Source organism: Oncorhynchus clarkii, chromosome 23 (assembly GCF_045791955.1).
Source record: "Oncorhynchus clarkii lewisi isolate Uvic-CL-2024 chromosome 23, UVic_Ocla_1.0, whole genome shotgun sequence".
Lineage (NCBI taxonomy): Eukaryota > Metazoa > Chordata > Actinopteri > Salmoniformes > Salmonidae > Oncorhynchus > Oncorhynchus clarkii.
In genome coordinates, this window is record NC_092169.1 from 38,071,045 (window position 1) to 38,094,681 (window position 23,637).

The 23,637-nt window shown below is 44.0% G+C and overlaps 1 pseudogene; it reads left to right on the top strand.

Moving 5' to 3' along the window:
* The first annotated feature begins 5,741 nt into the window (after positions 1–5,741).
* LOC139381727 (testis-expressed protein 2-like) lies at positions 5,742–23,389 on the top strand (annotated as a pseudogene).
* The last annotated feature ends 248 nt before the right edge of the window (positions 23,390–23,637 follow it).

Genomic DNA, 23,637 nt, shown 5'->3' on the forward strand with positions numbered 1-23,637 from the left:
GTCTTCGATCAGAATGTAGTGGAAGGAGTCCTACTTCAACAACAAATCGTTTTGTTTCATAATGTTCAATTCTAGTGTCCATGTAGTAGCATCTGGTACCACTTTCAGCTCAAATGCCCAAAAAATGACTTCTGGTCCAGAATAATTTTGCATCAAAACTTCCAAATTACATATTACAGGTCGACGAAACTGGTCAAACTAAGTGCAGAATCAATCTTCAGGATGTTATAATCATACAGATCGAATATCATTCCAACCGGGACATCCATGTTCATCTGAGGCTGATTGGAACAAAGGAAGCACTCTTTCCAATGCGCGTCTTCACGCACATGAAAATCATTGCGACACTCACTACTTTTCTTCCCATTAGGTCAAAGTTCACAGCACATGCTCCATTCCACTTTCTACTGAATGAGGACATCTAGTGGAAGACATAGGAAGTGTTTCCAGATCCATAACTTGTTGGGAAGGGAGGGGGCGATGACGTCAAAGTTGCCCCAACTTTCAGGATTCCAAAACTAGTTTGGAAGATTGCCTGCCCTGTGAATTCTGTTATACTCACAGACATAATTCAAACGGTTTTAGAAGCTTCAGAGTGTTGTCTATCCAATAATAATAATAATATGCATATATTAGCAATTTAGGACAGATTTTGATGCAGTTCACTATGGGCACGCAATTCATCCAAAGGGGAAATACTGCCCCCTATCCTGAACAAGTAAAAAAATATATATATCATGAACACTTTGCACGCTGCGCTTTGGTCCACTCTTCCTTCTACCAATGAGAGCCGTTACACATACAAACGTTTTGCAAAACTTCAGCCCATGAATCAATGCAAGGAACCAGTGAGCCATTATGCAAATGCATTTGACCTGAGTCTTTATATTCAGATGATGGTACATGGCATGGAAGGTTGTTCAGACAGATGGAATCACAGTACAGTTGAGTTCAATGATATGATTGACAGTTGAGTTGACCATCTGTGAACCTGGCCTTGATTGGCTGAGGTTAGAATTGGCCAGCCGGTGGATAACTTAGATTGTACGTACGTTTTTCTGCAGGAAGACAGATAAACAGCAAATAATAACAAGCAGTAATGATAGTATATGAATGTATTTGTAGGTTATTGAATGCTACAATGTTAATACATTGCAATATGAATGTACAATGATTAAACATATCAATAGCAATATGTCAAATGGAATTTAGCACAAACATATTCTCCCTAGGCCCGATTCAGACTTGAGAGGTTTATTTAACATTGACTTAAGTCCATGTTTTATTGAGTCCATGTTGAAGTGTACTTATCTACAGTCTGAATTGTGCCCCATGTGCACATTGTAACAATGGCAGCTCAGCACAACAGTTTAGTCCTGAACACTGGCTGAATGGACTAAGGCAGTGTTTTGACAAGCAGGACACCCAAGTTCACATCCACTTTCTCACATGGGTACCAGTGATGAAAGGCCACTTTTTACATGATACCACTGCTATGATTTACATAGCCCTAAACATTTTAATTGTACAATTATTTCTAATCTCACGATGGGCCTGGCAACTGTAGCCTATAATTAGTTCCATTGTCTACCCATAAAAAAGTATTCAATTCCCAGTTTTCTTTAAAATGTTGATCAAAATATTGACTGAAAACCTTCATCAATCAATATTTATCCTATAAACCACTGGCATTTCGAAACCATTTGAGTGTATGAAGGACACAGTCTTCCCAAACATTGTTTTGATACTGACTTTTACATGCACTGAAACACTTAAAAACACAAATATTCAGATTGAAGAACCAGTACTTCCATTCTGTGTATCCTAACACTTACATTGGGTTTACATTTAAACACCCTCCAAACACCAGATCTCAGTTTAGGCGCAAGCACTACTTTCATGGTTTTACTACATAATGATGGTGTTTTGAGTATTTCAATTTAAAAGTTTAGACTGACTCGACATGTAATTGTAAACTTTGTATCGGCTTGCTTGGGTGAAGGAATGTAGTGGCCAGTTCCTATGTTGTTTCACATGGCCTTAGTGACTTCAGAATGAAGCTAAACCTCATAAAAAAGCAGAGGTAGGCTACACAGAAGCAACACCAATTGATCATCGCCGTTTAAAGTGCACTGATTAATGTGCACTGCAGCCATGGTTTTTATGATCAGATTGGTTGAGATTCTGAGAGGAGCTCTAGCTGCTGCTGATGCTGGAAGCCAGTGTCACATCTGGAGAGAACAGAGTCAATCTGCGAGGGGTACGTGTGAGCGAGCGCAGCGCGTGGTGGAACTGGAGTCACATGATCTCTTCTATTCTAAAATCGGTTTGCAGCTGATCTATCTACGTTTATACCAGGCAGTGACTTCACTTCACTGAAATACGAAAGACCGGCAATATTATTCGAAAACAATTACAATTTGTAACACAAGTGCGCGAAGCTATAGCCAGGCTTTATGTGACAAGCGCACACTATGCTAATTTCGCAGGACATCTCTTCAGGTCGCGTCCGAAAATCTTGACAAACCGTTATTTTCGAGAATAAAGACTATTGAATTTAACTGATTGAATTGCAAATCTTATAGTCAAGTTACTCGTGGAGAATGGAGTTCGCTTCTCAAAGTGTTTGTGAGGATTGAAGAATAGCCTACACGAGAAGAAGTTGTGTACGTCTGCAGCGATAACCAAGTGGTGTGGTGGGTGTCCATGCTGTGGCGATAACCAAGTGGTGTGGTGTGTGTCCATGCTGCAGCGATAACCAAGTGAGTTGAGGTCCGTTTTGATATTATTGATTTTGAATTCAATATGTTTTGGCGCCTCACATGCTTTATAGACCTGTAAGAACATCCTGTGGCTTGACATGTTTTATTTATAGCATTTAGTTCATTTATGTCATAGCATGTCAGGAACTTTTTTGTATTTTGTTTCTAGACAGGGCATCATTTATCACAATAACTGATCACCATTTATACCATACATGTATCAATGAGATCACTGTTTATTATTTTGTACCACTTCCAGTTCCAATTTATTTGGAAGATATTGTAACGCTCATCGAAATGGCGTAGCGTGATTTAGGTTCATCATCATTTATTTGAATGAGAACCAGCAACAAAAACAATAAAGAGAAACGAACATACAGCCTTGTAGGGCTCAAAAGCAACAATACAAAAACAAGATCCTACAAACAACAGTTGGGGCGGCAGGGTAGCCTAGTGGTTAGAGCGTTGGACTAGTAGCCGGAATGTTGCAAGTTCAAACCCCCGAGCTGACAAGGAACAAATCTGTCGTTCTGCCCCTGAACAGGCACTGTTCCTAGGCCGTCATTGAAAATAAGAATTTGTTCTTAACTGACTTGCCTGGTCAAATAAAGGTAAAATTTAAAAAATGTCCACATTCACAGTCCCTACATTCTAAGCTTTCCGTTAGCTGGGAACAGAATAGATGTAAACATACAGGCTGTCCAAATGTCTGTCTGGCTGCCAGAAGGAGGTGAGTGAAAGCATCTCTGACTACTGTTACCATTCATCTTACTGTGACATAAGCTGCTCTTTAAGCTGCCGGAAGGTTGCAAGTTTCAAACCCCCCAGCTGATAAGGTACAAATCTGTCGTTCTGCCCCACTGTTCCTAGGCCGTCATTGAAAATAAGAATCATGTTGACGGGCTGCTCTGTGCTCAGACGACAGTGCTGAGAGTAAGACTGGGCAAAAACTGGTTGAGTCAACATTGTTTCCACATAATTTCAACCCCCAAAAATCTATGTGATGACTTTGAATCAACCTGGAAACTGATTGGATTCGCAAAATTTCGTAAACCGAAGGGAATTTCATATTTTTTTTCACCCAACTTTTAACCTAAATCCAATGACATGGTGACATTTGTTGTTGAATTCACGTTAGTTGAGAACTCAACCAAATGTAAATCAAAACTAGACGTTGAACTGACATCTGTGATGAGAGGTACGTCTTCTTGATTTAGCTTAGATTGAGTTTTGGAGAATCTCAAATTAATTTGGTTGCATGGCAACAATGCAGAGGGGTGTGTATAAGAGACCACCAATCATACGCTTGGTCAGAGCAGAAGTGCATACGTGGCGGCAGGTAGCCTAGCGGTCAAGAGTATTGGGCCAGTAACTGGTCTGAATCTTCAAGGTGGAAAAATGTCCCATTCTGCCCTTGAGCAAGGCAGTTAACCCCCAACAACAACTGCTCCCCAGACACCATTGATGTCGATTAATGCATCCCCCCGAGTTGGGTTAAATGTTGGAACACACATTTCAGTTGTGCAACTGACTAGGTATCCCCTTTCCTTTAGGCTATAGGCTTACAGTATTGTGTGAAAGACCAATACCTCTACAAACAGTGTTTACATGTGAAGGCTTATAAAACGTGTATTTTCTCTGTAAGTTGATATGCATTAATAATTATTATATTAGTGTAGCCTTGTGAATGAGTGTAATCTTACCTTTTAATCAGCACTTCTTCCCTAACAAAGTACAAAATTGGATTCTTCCCTATTTTAAACAACATATGGGGAGGAAACTCTCATCTATTTCTGGATAGGCCCTACTTCCCAACACACACACACACACACACACACACACACACACACACACACACACACACACACACACACACACACACACACACACACACACACACACACACACACACACACACACACACACACACACACACACACACACACACACACACACACACACACACACACACACACACACACACACACACACACACAAATCAAATCAAATTTATTTATATAGCCCTTCGTACATCAGCTGATATCTCAAAGTGCTGTACAGAAACCCAGCCTAAAACCCCAAACAGCAAGCAATGCAGGTGTAGAAGCACGGTGGCTAGGAAAAACTCCCTAGAAAGGCCAAAACCTAGGAAGAAACCTAGAGAGGAACCAGGCTATGTGGGGTGGCCAGTCCTCTTCTGGCTGTGCCGGGTGGAGATTATAACAGAACATGGCCAAGATGTTCAAATGTTCATAAATGACCAGCATGGTCGAATAATAATAAGGCAGAACAGTTGAAACTGGAGCAGCAGCACGGCCAGGTGGACTGGGGACAGCAAGGAGTCATCATGTCAGGTAGTCCTGAGGCATGGTCCTAGGGCTCAGGTCCTCTGAGAGAGAGAAATAAAGAGAGAAAGAGAGAATTAGAGAGAGCACACTTAAATTCACACAGGACACCGAATAGGACAGGAGAAGTACTCCAGATATAACAAACTGACCCTAGCCCCCCGACACATAAACTACTGCAGCATAAATACTGGAGGCTGAGACAGGAGGGGTCAGGACACACACACACACACACACACACACACACACACACACACACACACACACACACACACACACACACACACACACACACACACACACACACACACACACACACACACACACACAAATGTGAAGCCACAGCAGGGGGAGAGGGAAATGTTGTTATCAGGTCCTGATTCAGACGTAGGCAGACATCAATACAGAGATTTAAATGTAAGTCATTTCCCCTCTCCTGCCAAGCTACGTTCACACTTCCTCTCACTAAAAGGAACATTTTGATGATTAAAATGATGCATAAACATGTCAAAAGAAGCTCTCTCTCTTTTTTCTCTCCCTCTCTCCTGGGTCTTAATAATGAACAGTAGCTGACTGGGTTCTTATTTCTTATGCTAACTCCTAGGTGCCTTGGTCTCCAATGTAAAGATAAGAAATGGCAGAGATAGGAGAAAATGAGGTGAGTGGAAGAGAAGGAGCAGATGGAAGAGGTGGAATGGGAGGTGTAAGGCCACCCCATGACCCCCAGAGCCCGGCCCGCTGTCCGTCTCCTGCTCCCCCAGTCAGGGCCCACCATGGCGGGCTCAGGAGAGGGATCGTGATCCAGCTAACAGGCACAGAGGGTGACTGGGACAGTCTGGATGACAACGAGCTCATCTTCCCCCTGGAACCCGACTATGTCGACCAGACCCCTTACATCTCCCTCTCCAAGGAGAGACAGAACTCCACAGAGGAGACCCAACACTTCCTGTACTCCCCAGCCTTCCACATACCCCTCTCCCCCTCTTCCCATGGGTCCCTGGTGGACTCCTCCATCTTAGCCCCTAGCTTCCTCTCCCCCAACCCAGTCACCCCCACCCACCAGCCCCTGGTCAGCCTGGTGAAATCCCTGTCCACGGAGCTGGAGCTCCCTCAGGGCTCATCCCTTAGACCCCGGCCCTTCCTCAGCCTGGTCAAGTCCATCTCTACTGAGATCTCCCGTTCAGAGCCAGAGGTGTCCCAGTCCAAGTCTGACTCCCGCCTCAACCTCCACCTGCAGTGGAAGAACCTAACTCAACCTAAGGGAAGGAGTAACGGAGATTCCCGTACCGCCCCACCCTCGCCAGTCACTCTATCCCCGTCCGAGGGCACCAAGACGGGCTGCTTCAAGATGGAGCTGGAGGACACGAAGCGGAGGTTCTCTGAGGCCATGCAGGAGCCTATGTTCAGTAAGCCTATCAGTATGTTCAGTAAGATCATGGGGGATGAGAAGGAGAATGCAGTAGCAGGCAGCCCCAAGCACCAGAGAGCTACAGGGACTCCCTCAGCTCCAGAGGGGTATGTGTGGGGAAGATGGACAGCATAGAGGTGGGTAACACAGAGTCTCCTCTGCGGAGCACCAAGAAAGCGGACGGTGGCTCTCCGCCGGTGTTTGACTGGCCTTGTGCCAGACATCCCAGGAAGGGTCTGTCCATTAGACCATGTTCTGTCCACAATCACCACGATAGCAAACTCAATTACAAGACAGAGGAACTGGAGATCTGCACCTACGATGAAGTCATGCAGGTTGTGGCCGTCGAGAGACATCATCACAGTCTTCTGCGGAGATTGCCTGGTTCTCTGATTTCCTCAGGACCCCATGGTGTGGTCAGTCAACCCACCTCTCTACCACCTCCACCACGCATGGGGTTGTTCTGTGTGGCTGTGTTGTCATACGCCTACTTCATTCTCCCCCTGGGCCCCTACATGTCAGGCCTGGCTCAAGGCATGGCCTTTGGCTTCCTGCTAGGGCTGCTGCTTCTTAGGCTGGGCTCAACAATACACACCGCTCAGCCACATCCACACAGCGACGTTCAGGCCCTGACTGAGGCTGTTCAGCAGTCTGATGCCCTCAGCACCAAATCAGACGTCCTCAAGGTAAGTCAATGTTCAACCATGTTTTTGTTGTTGTCAGCAAATGAAATGCGTGAACATAAAAACCTGAAGGTGAATGTCACGCCCTGACCTTAGATACAGTGCCTTGCGAAAGTATTCGGCCCCCTTGAACTTTGCGACCTTTTGCCACATTTCAGGCTTCAAACATAAAGATATAAAACTGTCTTTTTTGTGAAGAATCAACAACAAGTGGGACACAATCATGAAGTGGAACGAGATTTATTGGATATTTCAAACTTTTTTAACAAATCAAAAACTGAAAAATTTGGCGTGCAAAATTATTCAGCCCCTTTACTTTCAGTGCAGCAAACTCTCTCCAGAAGTTCAGTGAGGATCTCTGAATGATCCAATGTTGACCTAAATGACTAATGATGATAAATACAATCCACCTGTGTGTAATCAAGTCTCTGTATAAATGCACCTCCACTGTGATAGTCTCAGAGGTCCGTTAAAAGCGCAGAGAGCATCATGAAGAACAAGGAACACACCAGGCAGGTCCAAGATACTGTTGTGAAGAAGTTTAAAGCCGGATTTGGATACAAAAAGATTTCCCAAGCTTTACACATCCCAAGGAGCACTGTGCAAGCGATAATATTGAAATGGAAGGAGTATCAGACCACTGCAAAACTACCAAGACCTGGCCGTCCCTCTAAACTTTCAGCTCATACAAGGAGAAGACTGATCAGAGATGCAGCCAAGAGGCCCATGATCACTCTGGATGAACTGCAGAGATCTACAGCTGAGGTGGGAGACTCTGTCCATAGGACAACAATCAGTCGTATATTGCACAAATCTGGCCTTTATGGAAGAGTGGCAAGAAGAAAGCCATTTCTTAAAGATATCCATAAAAAGTGTTGTATAAAGTTTGCCACAAGCCACCTGGGAGACACACCAAACATGTGGAAGAAGGTGCTCTGGTCAGATGAAACCAAAATTGAACTTTTTGGCAACAATGCAAAACGTTATGTTTGGCGTAAAAGCAACACAGCTGAACACACCATCCCCACTGTCAAACATGGTGGTGGCAGCATCATGGTTTGGGCCTGCTTTTCTTCAGCAGGGACAGGGAAGATGGTTAAAATTGATGGGAAGATGGATGGAGCCAAATACAGGACCATTCTGGAAGAAAACCTGATGGAGTCTGCAAAAGATTTGAGACTGGGACGGAGATTTGTCTTCCAAACAAGACAATGATCCAAAACATAAAGCAAAATCTACAATGGAATGGTTCAAAAATAAACATATCCAGGTGTTAGAATGGCCAAGTCAAAGTCCAGACCTGAATCCAATCGAGAATCTGTGGAAAGAACTGAAAACTGCTGTTCACAAATGCTCTCCATCCAACCTCACTGAGCTCGAGCTGTTTTGCAAGGAGGAATGAGAAAAAAATTCAGTCTCTCGATGTGCAAAACTGATAGAGACATACCCCAAGCGACTTACAGCTGTAATCGCAGCAAAAGGTGGCGCTACAAAGTATTAACTTAATAAGGGGGCTGAATAATTTTGCACGCCCAATTTTTCAGTTTTTGATTTGTTAAAAAAGTTTGAGATATCCAATAAATGTCGTTCCACTTCATGATTGTGTCCCACTTGTTGTTGATTCTTCACAAAAAAATACAGTTTTATATCTTTATGTTTGAAGCCTGAAATGTGGCAAAAGGTCGCAAAGTTCAAGGGGGCCGAATACTTTCGCAAGGCACTGTATCTCTGTTTTCTATATATTTTGGTTAGGTCAGGGTGTGACTAGGGTGCGTACTCTAGGTTTTTGTATGTCTAGGTTTTTTTGTATGTCTAGGGGTTTTGTATGTCTAGGGGTTTTGTATGTCTATGTTGGCCTAGTATGGTTCCCAATCAGAGAAAGCTGTTTATCGTTGTCTCTGATTGGGGATCATATTTAGGCAGGCCTTTTTCCCACTTTCTGGTGTGGGATCTTGTCTATGTGTAGTTGCCTGTCAGCACTATATTGTATAGCGTCACGTTTCGGTTGTTATTTTGTTAGTTTGTTTGGTGTTCATTCTTTTAATAAAGAGAATGTACGTATACCACGCTGCGCCTTGGTCACCTTCATACGACGATCATGACAGTTCATTCCTTTTTGTACAGTTAATTTCTCTCAGCACAAAAGTCCAGCTAGGTCTGAATGGGGACTTATAACATATGGAGTCAGAGTATGATCTTGGTCTTGACAGACGTCAACACCCACACAAGAATTTGCTGAATAGAAAACCATCTTTTTAAATGGCACTTCTCCTTCTCCATACTGTGGCATGAACTTTTCAGAAAGTTTGTTTTTAGAACGTCAGCACATCCCCCTCTCTCTCTCTCCCTCTGAGCATGAATCATTTCTAATGTGGTCCCTGTGCGACAGCTAAAAGTGCCTGGAATGAAATGAACGTCTCCCAATAAAAAGTTCCTAAAAAAAGACACAGAGCCTCATTAGTGTTGTCTCACAGCAGAGCAGAGCACAGCCTTGCCAGGTGCAGGGTATTGCTCTGAGCCAGCGTTGTCAGTTCCAGCGGAAATTAGCTGAGCAAGAGAGGCTGGGGCTGTGTAATTTGTTAGGTTCAGTGGCAGGTAGGCAGAACAGTGTTATCAGTGGTAAAGTGTAGTGCCAAAGAGGGGAAAGAGGGACAGACTGTCTTAGGGAGGAGGTATAATTCCCTTGTTGGTTAATTGGCGGGTTTATTTTTAAGGTGGAGGTTAGACCGAGCCTCAGGGTAGAGTTAATCATGGTCATCAGTGTGAGAGAGTTCTGAGACTTTCACTCTCCATCTAACATTGATACCATTGAATTACCTATGCTCCCCAAAGAGCAAAAGGGTTTAAGTCAAGTCCAACATTGATAGATATTTTGCTTTGTAGCTTTCTCTATGTGTCATGGTGTATTTTCACTCTCTGACTAACTGACAGGTGTTTCACTCTGACTAACTGACAGGTGTTTCACTCTCTGACTAACTGACAGGTGTTTCACTCTGACTAACTGACAGGTGTTTCACTCTGACTAACTGACAGGCGTTTCACTCTGACTAACTGACAGGTGTTTTGAAGGACAAGCTACTATTTTAGGACAAGATATTATCAATCGATGAAACAGCTCGTTGCACAACAGCTAGTGTTAGTCATTGAAGCATGCTCTTAGTGTATTCCCATGTGTCATTCAGGTATTCTCTCACAGTCTCACTATATAACTGGTATGTTCCCATGGTCCCAGGGATGGATGAACGAGATGTTTGAGTACGACCCAGAGACTTACCACCCGTCCCTTACCCACTCTGTGTTCGCCACCCTGGAGGGGCACTGCCTCCGCCTGGACTACCCCAGGAACAACATCAGCCGTAGGGCCACCTATGACGAAAAGCCCCCAGAGGCTGTGGTTGTCAGCTCACGCTGCTTCCAGCTACAAAACGGCAAGGTTTGTCTGCTTGGTCTGTAAACTTACACTCACCGTTCAAAGCTTACCGTTTCATTTGAGGAAATAAAAAAAATATAGAGGTGCTGTGAAAGAATGAATAATAATGAGCACACGTATTAATGCTGTAGAGCTTGCACACTCATAAGCTCCACCATGTACCTTTATTTATAAACAAACAACATTTAGACTCTGCAATGACCTGACGGAGATCCTTGCAGGAAGGGAACATTTTTTTGCTTGTGAATAAAGTTGCGTGGTGGAGCATGTGGAGTGTGCGGGCTCTATTTCTTTTTAACCTACTTGTTTCGGCCCTGAACTAAGGACGTGCATTTGATCACACTTCACTTAATGTTGTGTTATAACAGGTTTCTAATAAGTCTTGCTGTCATACCAGGTGTTCCTGCTGCCCTCTGTGCTAGCCCGTAAGAGGCTGTGGAACCTCAAGTACCCTATCTGCATCGAGCTGGCAGAGGGAGAGGGGGTCATGGAGGAGGAGAAGGGTAAAGAGGAGACCACAGGAGAGGAGCAGGGGGAGACCCCCAATCACGACCCACCACAACCCCCAAACCAGCAAAGAACCTCCCTACAACCCTATACCTCTTCGGACGGACAGGAAGAGAGAAGGAGGAGTGGTTACATCACTTCCTGTCCTCGTCCATGGTAATGGAGAAGGAGAAGGAAAGACCTGGTAGATGTGTGACCAGATCAGGTAGGAGAAACATTGTTTTTGTTTGTTTTTGTTTTTTGGTCTTAGTATTTGGTATGGTTGTCTTTTAGCTAACTTCACGCTTGTCTTTTATTTGTGATTGTTGCATAATGACAAATCTCAACACAGTGCATTGGCCATGGAAATATAATGCACTAGCAATACACGTGGAAAGGAAAGGAGATATCAAGCAAATGTTACACTAGTGGATTATACGTTCTGGTGGTACTTGATAATAACACGTGATAAAGCGTTTATAATGGATTAGTAAATAGTTTATTCATCATTTATTGTTAATCATTAATCAAATCATATGTTTAACATAGGTCCATATAAACAATTTACTAATCATTAGTTATAGTCTTTTTGTGTGACCTCATCTAGTGTGGGCTATTTATACACTATAAATACTTAATAAAAGTTTTGAGTGACCAGTGTAATTTCTCACAAAAATATGGACTTGCCATTGGTAGACATTCCAGCAGTACATGATGCTCCTTACCATCTAAAAATAGCCCCTAGAACATATCAATGTTCAAATAATAAGCAAACAACACATGTTAAAGGAAATACAGTTGAAGTCAGAAGTTTACATACACCTTAGCCAAATACATTTAAACTCAGTTTTTCACAATTCCTGACATTTAATCCCAGTAAACGTTCCCTGTCTTATGTCAGTTAGGATCATCACTTTATTTTAAGAATGTGAAATGTCAGAATAATATTTGAGAGAATGATTTATTTCAGCTTTTATTTCTTTCAACATGGGTCAGAAGTTTACATACACTCAATTAGTATTTGTTAGCATTTCCTTTAAATTGTTTAACTTGGGTCAAACGTTTTGGGTAGCCTTCCACAAGCTTCCCACAATAAGTTGGGTGAATTTTGGCTCATTCCTCCTGACAGAGCTGGTTTAACTGAGTCAGGTTTGCTGGCCTCCTTGCTCACACACACTTTTTCAGTTCTGCCCACAAATGTTTTATAGAATTGAGGTCAGGGCTTTGTGATGGCCACTCCAATACCTTGACTTTGTTGTCCTTAATAAGCCATTTTGCCACAACTTTGGAAGTATGCTTGGGGTCATTGTCCATTTGGAAGACCCATTTGCGACCAAGCTTTAACTTCCTGACTGATGTCTTGAGATGTTGCTTCAATATATCCACATAATTGACTTACCTCATGATGCCATCTATTTTGTAAAGTGCACCAGACCCTCCTGCAGCAAAGCACCCCCACAAAATTATGCTGCCTCCTCATGTGCTTCACGGTTGGGATGGTGTTCTTCGGCTTGCAAGCCTTCCCCTTTTTCCTCCAAACATAACGATGGTCATTATGGCCAAACAGTTCTATTTTTGTTTCATCAGACCAGAGAACATTTCTCCAAAAAGTATGATCTTTGTCCCCATGTGCAGTTGCAAACCGTAGTCTGGCGGTTTTGGAGCAGTGGCTTCTTCCTTGTTGAGCGGCCTTTCAGGTTATGTCGATATAGGACTCGTTTTACTGTGGATATAGATACTTTTGTACCTGTTTCCTCCAGCATCTTTGCTGTTGGTGAGGGTAGGTAACAACGCCCCCAGGTGGTGAGGGTAGGTAACAACATCTCCACCCCGCTGATCCTCAACACTGGGGCCCCACAAGGGTGCGTTCTGAGCCCTCTCCTGTACTCCCTGTTCACCCACGACTGTGTGGCCATGCACGCCTCCAACTCAATCATCAAGTTTGCGGACAACACTACAGTGGTAGGCTTGATTACCAACAACGACGAGACGGCCTACAGGGAGGAGGTGAGGGCCCTCGAGGTGTGGTGTCAGGAAAATAATCTCACACTCAACGTCAACAAAACAAAGGAGATGATTGTGGACTTCAGGAAACAGCAGAGGGAGCACCCCCCTATCCACATCGATGGGACAGTAGTGGAGAGGGTAGTAAGTTTTAAGTTCCTCAGGATACACATCACGGACAAACTGAATTGGTCCACCCACACAGACAGCGATGTGAAGAAGGCGCAGCAGCGCCTCTTCAACCTCAGGAGGCTGAAGAAATTTGGCTTGTCACCAAAAGCACTCACAAACTTCTACAGATGCACAATCGAGAGCATCCTGTCGGTCCGTATCACTGCCTGGTACGGCAACTGCTCAGCCCATAACCGCAAGGCTCTCCAGAGGGTAGTGAGGTCTGCACAATGCCTCACCGGGGGCAAACTACCGGTCCTCCAGGACACCTACACCACCCGATGTCACAGGAAGGCCATAAAGATCATCAAGGACAACAACCACGCGAGCCACTGCCTGTTCACCCTGCTATCATCCAGAAGGCGAGGTCAGTACATGTGCATCAAAGCAGGGACCAAGAGACTGAAAAACAGCTTCTATCGCAAGGCCATCAGACTGTTAAACAGCCACCACTAACATTGAGTGGCTGCTGCCAACATACTGACTCAACTCCAGCCACTTTAATCATGGAAATTGATGGAAATTGATGTAAAAAATGTATCACTAGCCACTTTTATGTTTACATACCCTACATTACTCATCTCATATGTGTATACTGTACTCGATACCATCTACTGCATCTTGCCTATGCCATTCTGTACCATCACTCATTCATATATCTTTATGTACATATTCTTTATCCCTTTACACTTGTGTGTATTAGGTAGTTCTTGTGGAATTGTTAGATTACTTGTTAGATATTGTTGCACCTACGCAACTAGAAGCTCAAGCATTTCACTACATTCGCAATAACATCAGCTAACCATGTGTTTGTGACCAATACAATTGGATTTGATTTGTGTATACTGACTCCGACATGTTCATTATTATGGGACACAGTGGAGATTGAATTTCGATATTGCAACAATGTTGAAAATGTCAGAGATAATAATGTCTACATGCTTTTTACAGTGGAGATGAGACACTGTCGTCACTAGTTACCTCAGCTACAAAGTCCTAAACCCTGCCATTTCTACAATTTCTCTTCCTAAGATGGGATTTTACACCTAACCCTAACCTTAACCCTAACTTTCAACACGGGAGCCTGCTGATTATTTTCTCACTATCTACTTGCGAGCTACTCATTGACATCCCATGAGCTACTGGACATGCAGTTTTCTGCTCAGATTTAGCCTTTGGTAGGCTGATGGAAGCCGTGGTGAGTATTTATGGATGCCAAGGGTAGCCAGCCTTCCCCCCAAAATACCAATAAAATAATGTAAAAACATATGAACTAATTTATCTTTCGTCTCTGTGTGTTTCCTTCAATTTGCAAGAGGCTGAATGTATCTCACTAGAGAAAGCATCCCTCTGTCTCTTTATGTGCAGGCTATCTATCTGATGCTGTTTGGTCAAAAAGAGTATGATATTGTTGCCGCACGTAGCATTGAATGCAAGGGAAGCCCACGTGTATTTGGCCTCCCTTGATCTTTTTTTTATACAATAATTGCCAATCAGAATTGAGCTAAACTGAGCGAGCGCAACTGTGAATGTACCTGTCGCATCCAAAAGAAGTGTCAGGGGAATCCAATTTGGTTTCGGCTTCACACCACTCACATCAAATCATAAGCCAAACGTCATGGACAGAGGAAAAAATGAATTGTTGCATCTCGTTGGTTATTGTCCTCCAGTAGCTAGCTAGCTAAAATTGTCCCTTTCCTAAAATGTCTTTGCGACTTGTGGCAACTCTCTGTGGTTCTAAATCAATAGTTGTTTAGTGGTCTGAAAACATCTGCAATATTAACTTGATTGACCATGCTGTAGGTCATGTAACTGTTTGTTACATGCAATATGCTTTGTGGTCTCCACCGGACAGATGTTGCTCTCCGGGTTTGTGATGAAACAAAGGTGTGGTGGAATTCATTCTGCCACTGTGTCTTCTTATTGTCTCAGCCTTTAGGACTATATATCACAGTGGCAAGGCATATGACCTAACAGGTTATTGAGCGAACAACACAATTATCACAACACATAGGTTGTAATATGGCTTTTTTTCCCCAGGCTTCCCCAGTGTTTTTCCCCATGCACTGCTACTGAATGGAAGGCTACTCAGTCTGTGCTGCAGCGAGGCCTAATCACACATACTCATCACGGTTCTGACAGGCAAAATGAAAGGATACCATGAATTTGCTCGTGGTGCACGCAGCTCAAATGATATGTAACAACACCGCTGGACCAAAACGATGGGACGTGAAATGACGATACAAATGTAACAATAGCAAAACAAAATAGATGCCTTTCATTTTAAACACCAGTGGAGCAATTAGTGCTTTCTAACCGCACGCAACCAACACAGTGGGCGGGACCAATGCAGCATTTCAGAGTCGTCAAAAACATTCATCTTGAGGCATGGAGTGCAAAATGCTATCCTTTAATTATGATTTCATATATAAAATGGACATATCTATTTTAATACAGCCTAGCTCAAAACACTACTAATCATTGAAAATAACAAATTACCCAATGGATCATGATCATTTTCTGTGGGGGTGCAAAAACATACGTTTACGCCCCTATTTTGCAGCTGCTCCGTTTACTCCATTGTTCAGGCACCTTTGCCCCAGGCTAGTCCCTTGTGTTCAGGTTCATTTCTAGATTACAGATGCGTGAACATGCAGGAGAATGTAGTACTGTCGTGATGCTTTCAAGCACTTAACCACAAATGTTTCTGCCCTCACTCTGGTCTGTCCTGGTGTTGCCCTCCATCTTTATTCCTAGACAGTCCACTAAGGCCCCTGAAGCTAAATCCATCGCTGACAGTATTGCACGTTTCCTTACAGATGCACTCTCATGTAACACTCTTAAAATAAAATGATCACAACAACATCATATCTGTGAAGCAACAACTGTCATCTCTGTATTTAGATATGCTGATGGTGCAAGGGGTGAGCCCTTCAAGACGGTTCCAGGCTTGTTTCCTGGCCTCAGAGCAGCCCAGCCCCTTGCCCAGCCCACCCCTCAACAGCACAGAGACAAGCCCCACCAACAAAGTGAGGGTGATTTCCTGTGACCACCTGAATGAAACATCCAGAAAGAGATAAATGGTCAATTGAAATAGTGTGTTAATCTGTAGTGGTGTATCTATTTCCCTACAGTGCACCTGTGATTTCCCAGAGTTCCTGGGGGAGGGCCAGACTGACTGGGTCAATGCCCTGATTGGTCGAATCTTCTTGGACTTCCTGCTTGAGAAATACTGGGCGGACATTGTCTCCAGAAAGATCCAGAAAAAGCTGAGCAGAATCAGAGTGAGTATGTGAGAGTCACAGTGTAAAATCCTTTGTTTAGGAGTAAGGGGAGCTTGTATAAGATTTACATTTAGTCATTTGCTAGTAATATATAGCCTACATAATCACAACACCCACTGGAAACAAGCAAAACAGAAGAGCTGGTTTCTTTGTTTGTTTGTGCCTGTGCAGCTGCCTTACTTCATGAATGAGCTGACTCTGACTGAACTGGACATGGGCTCCTGCCTGCCCCAAATCACCAGCGCATCCAGGCCTGTGGTCAACAGCAGAGGTGAGTGACAACCAGAGAGCGCACTCTACCTTTTTATACACTCCCTGACGTTTCTGCAATAAGGGCCAGGAGATTTTCCAGACCATGTGACATGATCAGCAGAAACTCTGGACCCAGTAACTCAGCCCACAGTGCAGTAAATTAAACTCTACTCAGAGAACCAATTATTGAAAAACATTGACAACGTGTCATCCTCAGTCTAATCTGGATTCTGGAGGGGTACTTAGGATCAGATTAAAGGATCAGGATCAGATTTGCCCTGATTATGAAGGTCTGAAAATTACCGTAAATTACGACAGATTATAATTCCCCAAAGGAATGATGGTGACACGTGTTGACTGTGCGGGGGGAGCTCTGTATAAATCTGTAAATGATGATGTGATTGGAGAGGCATGGATGTGACGTGGGTCATTGACTAACTAACAAGCTGAGCCTGGTGCGGGTTGTGGTGTGGGCAGAGAGACAGGACGGTAGGACATCCAGACTAACCCTCTCTAGAGATACTAGCCAGGGGGCTGAGAGACAGGAGAGTAGGACATCCAGACTAACCCTCTCTAGAGATACTAGCCAGGGGGCAGAGAGACAGGAGAGTAGGACATCCAGACTAACCCTCTCTAGAGATACTAGCCAGGGGGCTGAGAGACAGGAGGGTGGGACATCCAGACTAACCCTCTCTAGAGATACTAGCCAGGGGGCTGAGAGACAGGAGAGTAGGACATCCAGACTAACCCTCTCTAGAGATACTAGCCAGGGGGCTGAGAGACAGGAGGGTAGGACACCCAGACTAACCCTCTCTAGAGATACTAGCCAGGGGGCAGAGAGACAGGAGGGTGGGACATCCAGACTAACCCTCTCTAGAGATACTAGCCAGGGGGCTGAGAGACAGGAGGGTGGGACATCCAGACTAACCCTCTCTAGAGATACTAGCCAGGGGGCAGAGAGACAGGAGGGTGGGACATCCAGACTAACCCTCTCTAGAGATACTAGCCAGGGGGCAGAGAGACAGGAGGGTGGGACATCCAGACTAACCCTCTCTAGAGATACTAGCCAGGGGGCAGAGAGACAGGAGGGTGGGACATCCAGACTAACCCTCTCTAGAGATACTAGCCAGGGGGCAGAGAGACAGGAGGGTGGGACATCCAGACTAACCCTCTCTAGAGATACTAGCCAGGGAACGGCAAATCCTGCCTAAGCACTGCTAAATGCACCCGTGTGTATGGCTTTGCACAGACAGACAGACAGCGTACCTGCATGTGTGGTTCCCGAGTGGCTTTGATGTCTAAGGCACTGCATCTCAGCGCTAGAGGCATCACTACAGACCCTGGTTTGATCCCAGCCGTGATCGAGAGTCCCATAGAGCGGTGCACAATTGGCCGAGCGTCATCCGGGTTAGGGAAGGATTTGGTAGGGGTAGGCTGTCATTGTAAAATAAGAATTTGTTCGTAAATGACTTGTCTAATTAATTAGGTTAAAGGTTAAATAAAATATATAAAAATGGTGTGTTCCACAGGCTTGTGGCTGGAGCTGGAGGTGGTCTACACCGGGGCCCTGCAGATGACCCTGGAGACCAAGATCAACCTGTCCAAACTGGGCAAGGAGGGAGGCCTGGACACAGACAGCCTCACTGATACTGGCAGCCTGGGGTCAGTCACATTACAGTTACTACTGCACTATCATCTAAAAGAAAATATCTGATTTACTGTACAACATTTACGTTGTACAACTAGCATTTTTCATAATTTAATTGTAAATTGAACTGCAAAATTGCTAGCCTAGCTGGGTACCTGTCTGTTTGTGCTATCATTCCACTCCTTGTCATGTTTATGTTATGTTAATGTATGTTTTGTTTATTACATGTGTAACTCTGTTGTATGTGTCCAATTACTACGCTTTATCTTGGCCAGGTCGCAGTTGCAAATGACAACTTGTTCTCAACTAGTCTACCTGGTTAAATAAAGGTGAAATAAAATAAATAAATAAAAATTAGAATATGACACTGAGTACAAGGAGTGGAATATTAGCACAAAACAATTTCAAGCTACAAAATAACCACAGCCTTGCGGCATCTATGCTGACATCTGCCACGCTCTGTCTGCCCCCTCTGTGAACTAAATAGTGAAATAATAATGAAGACACCAGCCTACTCCTCTAATAGTGAACTGAACAGAGCCTGTGCATGCACATTATGTTGATTAGTTGGTCTGTTTCCAAATTAAAATGTAATCCAGTAGATCTTGTTTTTGTTCGGCATGTATGAGCTTGTCTTTACAGCGCTGCTGAATATTATTTATTTATCCAGCTGTACCTGATTTAAGTTTCACATCCTGATACACATCTCGGCAGGTAGCCTAGTGATTGGAGCGTTTGGACTAGTAACCGAAAGGTTGCAAGATTGAATCCCTGAGCTGACAAGGTAAAAATCTGTTGTTCTGCACCTGAACAAGGCAGCTAACCCACTATTCCAAGGCCGTCATTGTAAATAAGAATTTGTTCTTAACTGACTTGCCTAGTTAAAAATGAAGGTAAAATAAAATAAAAAGGCTATGTTAGCTAACCCTAACCCCAACCTTTTATTTTTTGAGTATAATTCAAAATGTAATAAGAAATAAGCCTTTACATGTGGTCATTTTATATAAACTATTTATTCATTGAATTTACAGAAAATGTGCTATATCGTGATATGTGTCGTTATCAGGATATGAAATAACCTATATCGGGATATGAGATTTTGGCCATATCGCCCAGCCCTACTTGAAACATGTTGGTATTACAGACTCAGTCAGGGACAGGTTGAAAATGTCAGTGAAGACACTTACCAGTTGGTCAACACATGCTCAGAGTACAGGTCCTGGTGATCAGTCTGGCCCTGTGGCCTTGTGAGTGTTGAACTTACATCGGCTACGGAGAGCGTGATCACACAGTCGTTCGGAACAGCTGGTGCTCTTGTAACAGTATAGACTTTACGTCCGTCCCCTTGCCCCGACCTGGGAGCGAACCAGGGACGCTCTGCACAGTCACCCTCGAAGCATCGTTACCCATCGCTCCACAAAAGCCGCGGCCCTTGCAGAGCAAGGGGAACCACTACTTCAAGGTCTCAGAGCGAGTGACGTCACCGATAGAAACGCTACCAGTGCGCACCACCGCTAACTAGCTAGCCATTTCGCATCGGCTACACTCTCATGCATACTTCAGCATTGCTTACCTCGAAGTGAGCATAGAAGTAATTTAGATCGTCTGTATGTTTTGTGAAAACGGAAGAGTTGGGATTTGACAATTCCCCTAAAAGTATAATTGTAGTGAAGTCTTGTAGGTTGTGTTGCCACCCTCCAAAGATATTGTCCAGATAACATTTATAGAACAGGGGCAGCAATTGGCATTTGGCCAATGCCGTTGTCTACCAGTCCGCCATGTATATATTGGCGTAAGCTGGGCAAACTTCTTGCCCATTGCTGTCCCATGAGTTTATAGGTTGTGTTTATAGTTGAATGTGAAGTCATTGTGTATGAGGCCCAGTTCAAGTAGTTGTAGGATATGTGTGTCTGGTCTCTGTGGTTGAGGGTTAGGGTTGTGGTTAAGGGTAAGAGTTGAACCGGGATGTGGAAATAAATCTAAGTTTATGGTTAGGGTTGTGGTTGTGGTTCCAACTATAGGTAGCTGTGTGCCGGACTGCTCTCGAAGTAGTGGGCATGTCGAAATAAGTGGGTGGGTCAAAATAAATGGGCGTGGCGAAAGTACACTGGTATTGGATGGTCTCTTGAATGGACAGGGTTGTTGCCAGGTAACACCACTCAGACAAGCCTATTTTGTTCAGTCACATTCAGGAAGTGCATGGAAGTTGCTAAAGCAGTTTTAAACACACACACAACTTAAACTTTTATGAAAGCAAACATGTACAATTATTACCAGTTTTCTATGTGTCATGCATAGTATTGCTCAGTCGCATAATCATTTTGACATACACAACTCAAACTTTTATGAAAGCAATCGTGACGAGACATAAAGATCTGCCACCAGGGTAACCTCATTTGTATCTCCTGATATTATAACGTGCTAGTATCAGACGTCTATCAGGATAGGCTGTAGGCTATTTTTGCTCGACTCGATTCATAAATTGGTCGTCATCGGCATGTCAGCAAACTTTCAGCTGGGTATGCCACCCATTGGTCTGCCCTTGAGCAAACTTGCTACCGGTGTTTAGAAATGGGACATCGACAAGTTTGATAATGACATTGCGCACAGTAGCCTGCACAACTGCAATGAAATTTGATAAACGTAAAATGTTAAGATATTTGCATTTACATGCAGTGTTTTTTCAAAGCCTGAGTGATCATTCTGAGTTTCCCAAACTTCCTCAAGTTCATTTCGATGCGCATTCTTACACAGTCATGTTTCCACTAATCTCTGCACTCACGTGAAAGAACTGACAGATGGTCACACGAATTACATGTGTGCTTTCGATACGCCTACGTTCTTTCGACACCCCTATCTATTTATTTTCGACACACCCAATCAGCTAACCCTTTCTCTGTGGTTGAGACTAGGGTTATGGTTGAACCAGGATGGGAAATGTGAAATGTGGACATGAAGCTAGGGTCAGGGTTAAGGCTAGGCTTAAATTTAATCTCAGTGAGATTTTTAACCTGTGTTGTTGTGTCCAAGTACAGACCCGTCCTCAGTGTTCTGGCTGACAGTGATGAGGAGTCCTCCAGCGCCAGTTCTTCTGACGAGGAGGAAGTACTGCTCTCAGAGCCCCAAGGCATTGTGGGAGAAAAGGGGACTCTACCTGGTCCTGAAGGGTAATGGATGTTCCATTATCTTACACGCCCAATATAGTCGGCCATGTGGAATGATATGATGTTTTTCCTGACTGTGACCTTCTGCTGTATTGCACACTAAGGGCTCGATTCAATCTGTAGCGCTGAAGGTCCTTGTTAAAGCCCGATTTATATTTTAAGGCAATGTTCCTGTGTTAGCGGAGACTGCATTCACGGTAAACATTATCCCTCTCTCTTTCTCTCTCCTCCTCCCCTCTGCAGGGTTTCTGCTGGTGGCGGGAAGACAGGCGGGCGGATTTTGAGATTTGTCGACAAAATTGCAAAGTCTAAGTACTTCCAGAAGGCGACAGAGAATGAGTTCATCAAAAAGAAGATTGAGGAGATGTCCAACACGCCCCTGCTGCTGGCAGTGGAGGTTCAGGAGCTTTCTGGAACACTGGCTGTCAACATCCCTCCTCCCCCTACTGATAGAGTATGGTATGTCCCACACTCAACATCTCTCCTCTCCCTACTGATAAAATATGGTACGGCCTTAGAGATAGATAGAGGACTGATCTTTGTATCTGTGCCATTATAGCGTCTGTGACAGCATAGGCAGCACCAATTTTGAGGTAGTCAATTTTCTTCTTCATGATTGGCTGATCCCTGTTGATGACCCGGTTGGACATGACTCCAACAGTATATGTAATATGACCTTTTGGCCACTAGAGACCTCTATCATCCTCTATGGGTATGGCTCTACATTCAATATCCCTCCTCCACCTAATCATAGAATATGGTATGGCCCACACTCAATATCCCTCCTCCCCCTACAGATAGAATATGGTACAGCCCACATTCAACATCCCTCCTTCCCTTACTGATAGAATATGGTACGGCCCACATTCAACATCCCTTCCCCCCCTTACTGATAGAATATGGTACAGCCCACACTCAATATCCCACCTCCCCCTATTTGTACAATATGGTATGGCCCACACTCAACATCCCCCCTCCCCCTGCTGATAGAATATGGTTTGGCCCACACTCAGATATACTCTATGGCGCTGCCCTGAAACAACCTAGTCCGTATTCATTCAGCTTCACTCTATTTATTCATTTACGTACTTGCATCTTCAGGATGAAAGACAAGTATTTTGTTGTCAATTAGAGTAAAAAGCCGGCCAAATGATTACTGGCTCTATGTATTTATTGATGATCCTGTGTGTGTCTGTGTGTATGTGTGTATATATATATATATATATATATATATATATATATTATCCAGGTACAGTTTCTGTGTACCTCCCAAGCTGGACCTGCATGTCAGACCCAAGTTGGGGGAGAGGGAGGTCACCTTCTGTCACGTGACTGAGTGGATTGAGAAGTGGCTGCAGGATGAGTTCCAGGTTAGACTTCTCTATCCTCTCTCTCGCTCACCTCCCTCACCTTGTCTACCCTTGTATCTCTCACCTCTCGCCCTCCCTTGTCTTTTTTCATCTATCTCTTCCTCTTTTCCTCTCCCCCTCATCTCCCCCCCTTCCTCCCTCACCTTCCCCACAAATCCAAAGTAAGACAATCTACCCCAAATAAAACAATGAACCTATCTTCCCTCCATTCCAGAATGTGTTTGTGCTGCCCAACATGGATGACATCTACCTTTCTCTGATGCATTCTGGGATGGACGGTCCTCCAGCGGCCCAGCAGTGTCCGTCCCAGTCATCAGACCACTCCTCCATGGAGTCGATTGAGAGGATCTCCCAGGACAATACTACTACAGAGTTGGACTAGTGCCTCCCTGTGGCCCAATGACGCTATGACACCCTTGAAGTTCTCATAGCACTACAAGTAGATGTGTCACCAAATGTAGTGGGATACTTTATATTACAGAACTTCAACCAAAGTCATACCTTTGGTCAATGTTTACATGTGAGGAACAGTAATGAGGTGTGAGTTTCCTTGCTGTTTTAATTGTTTACAGTTCAATGTCCTTTTGAGCAGACAGTCCATATTTAATACATGAAAATGAAAACAATCAT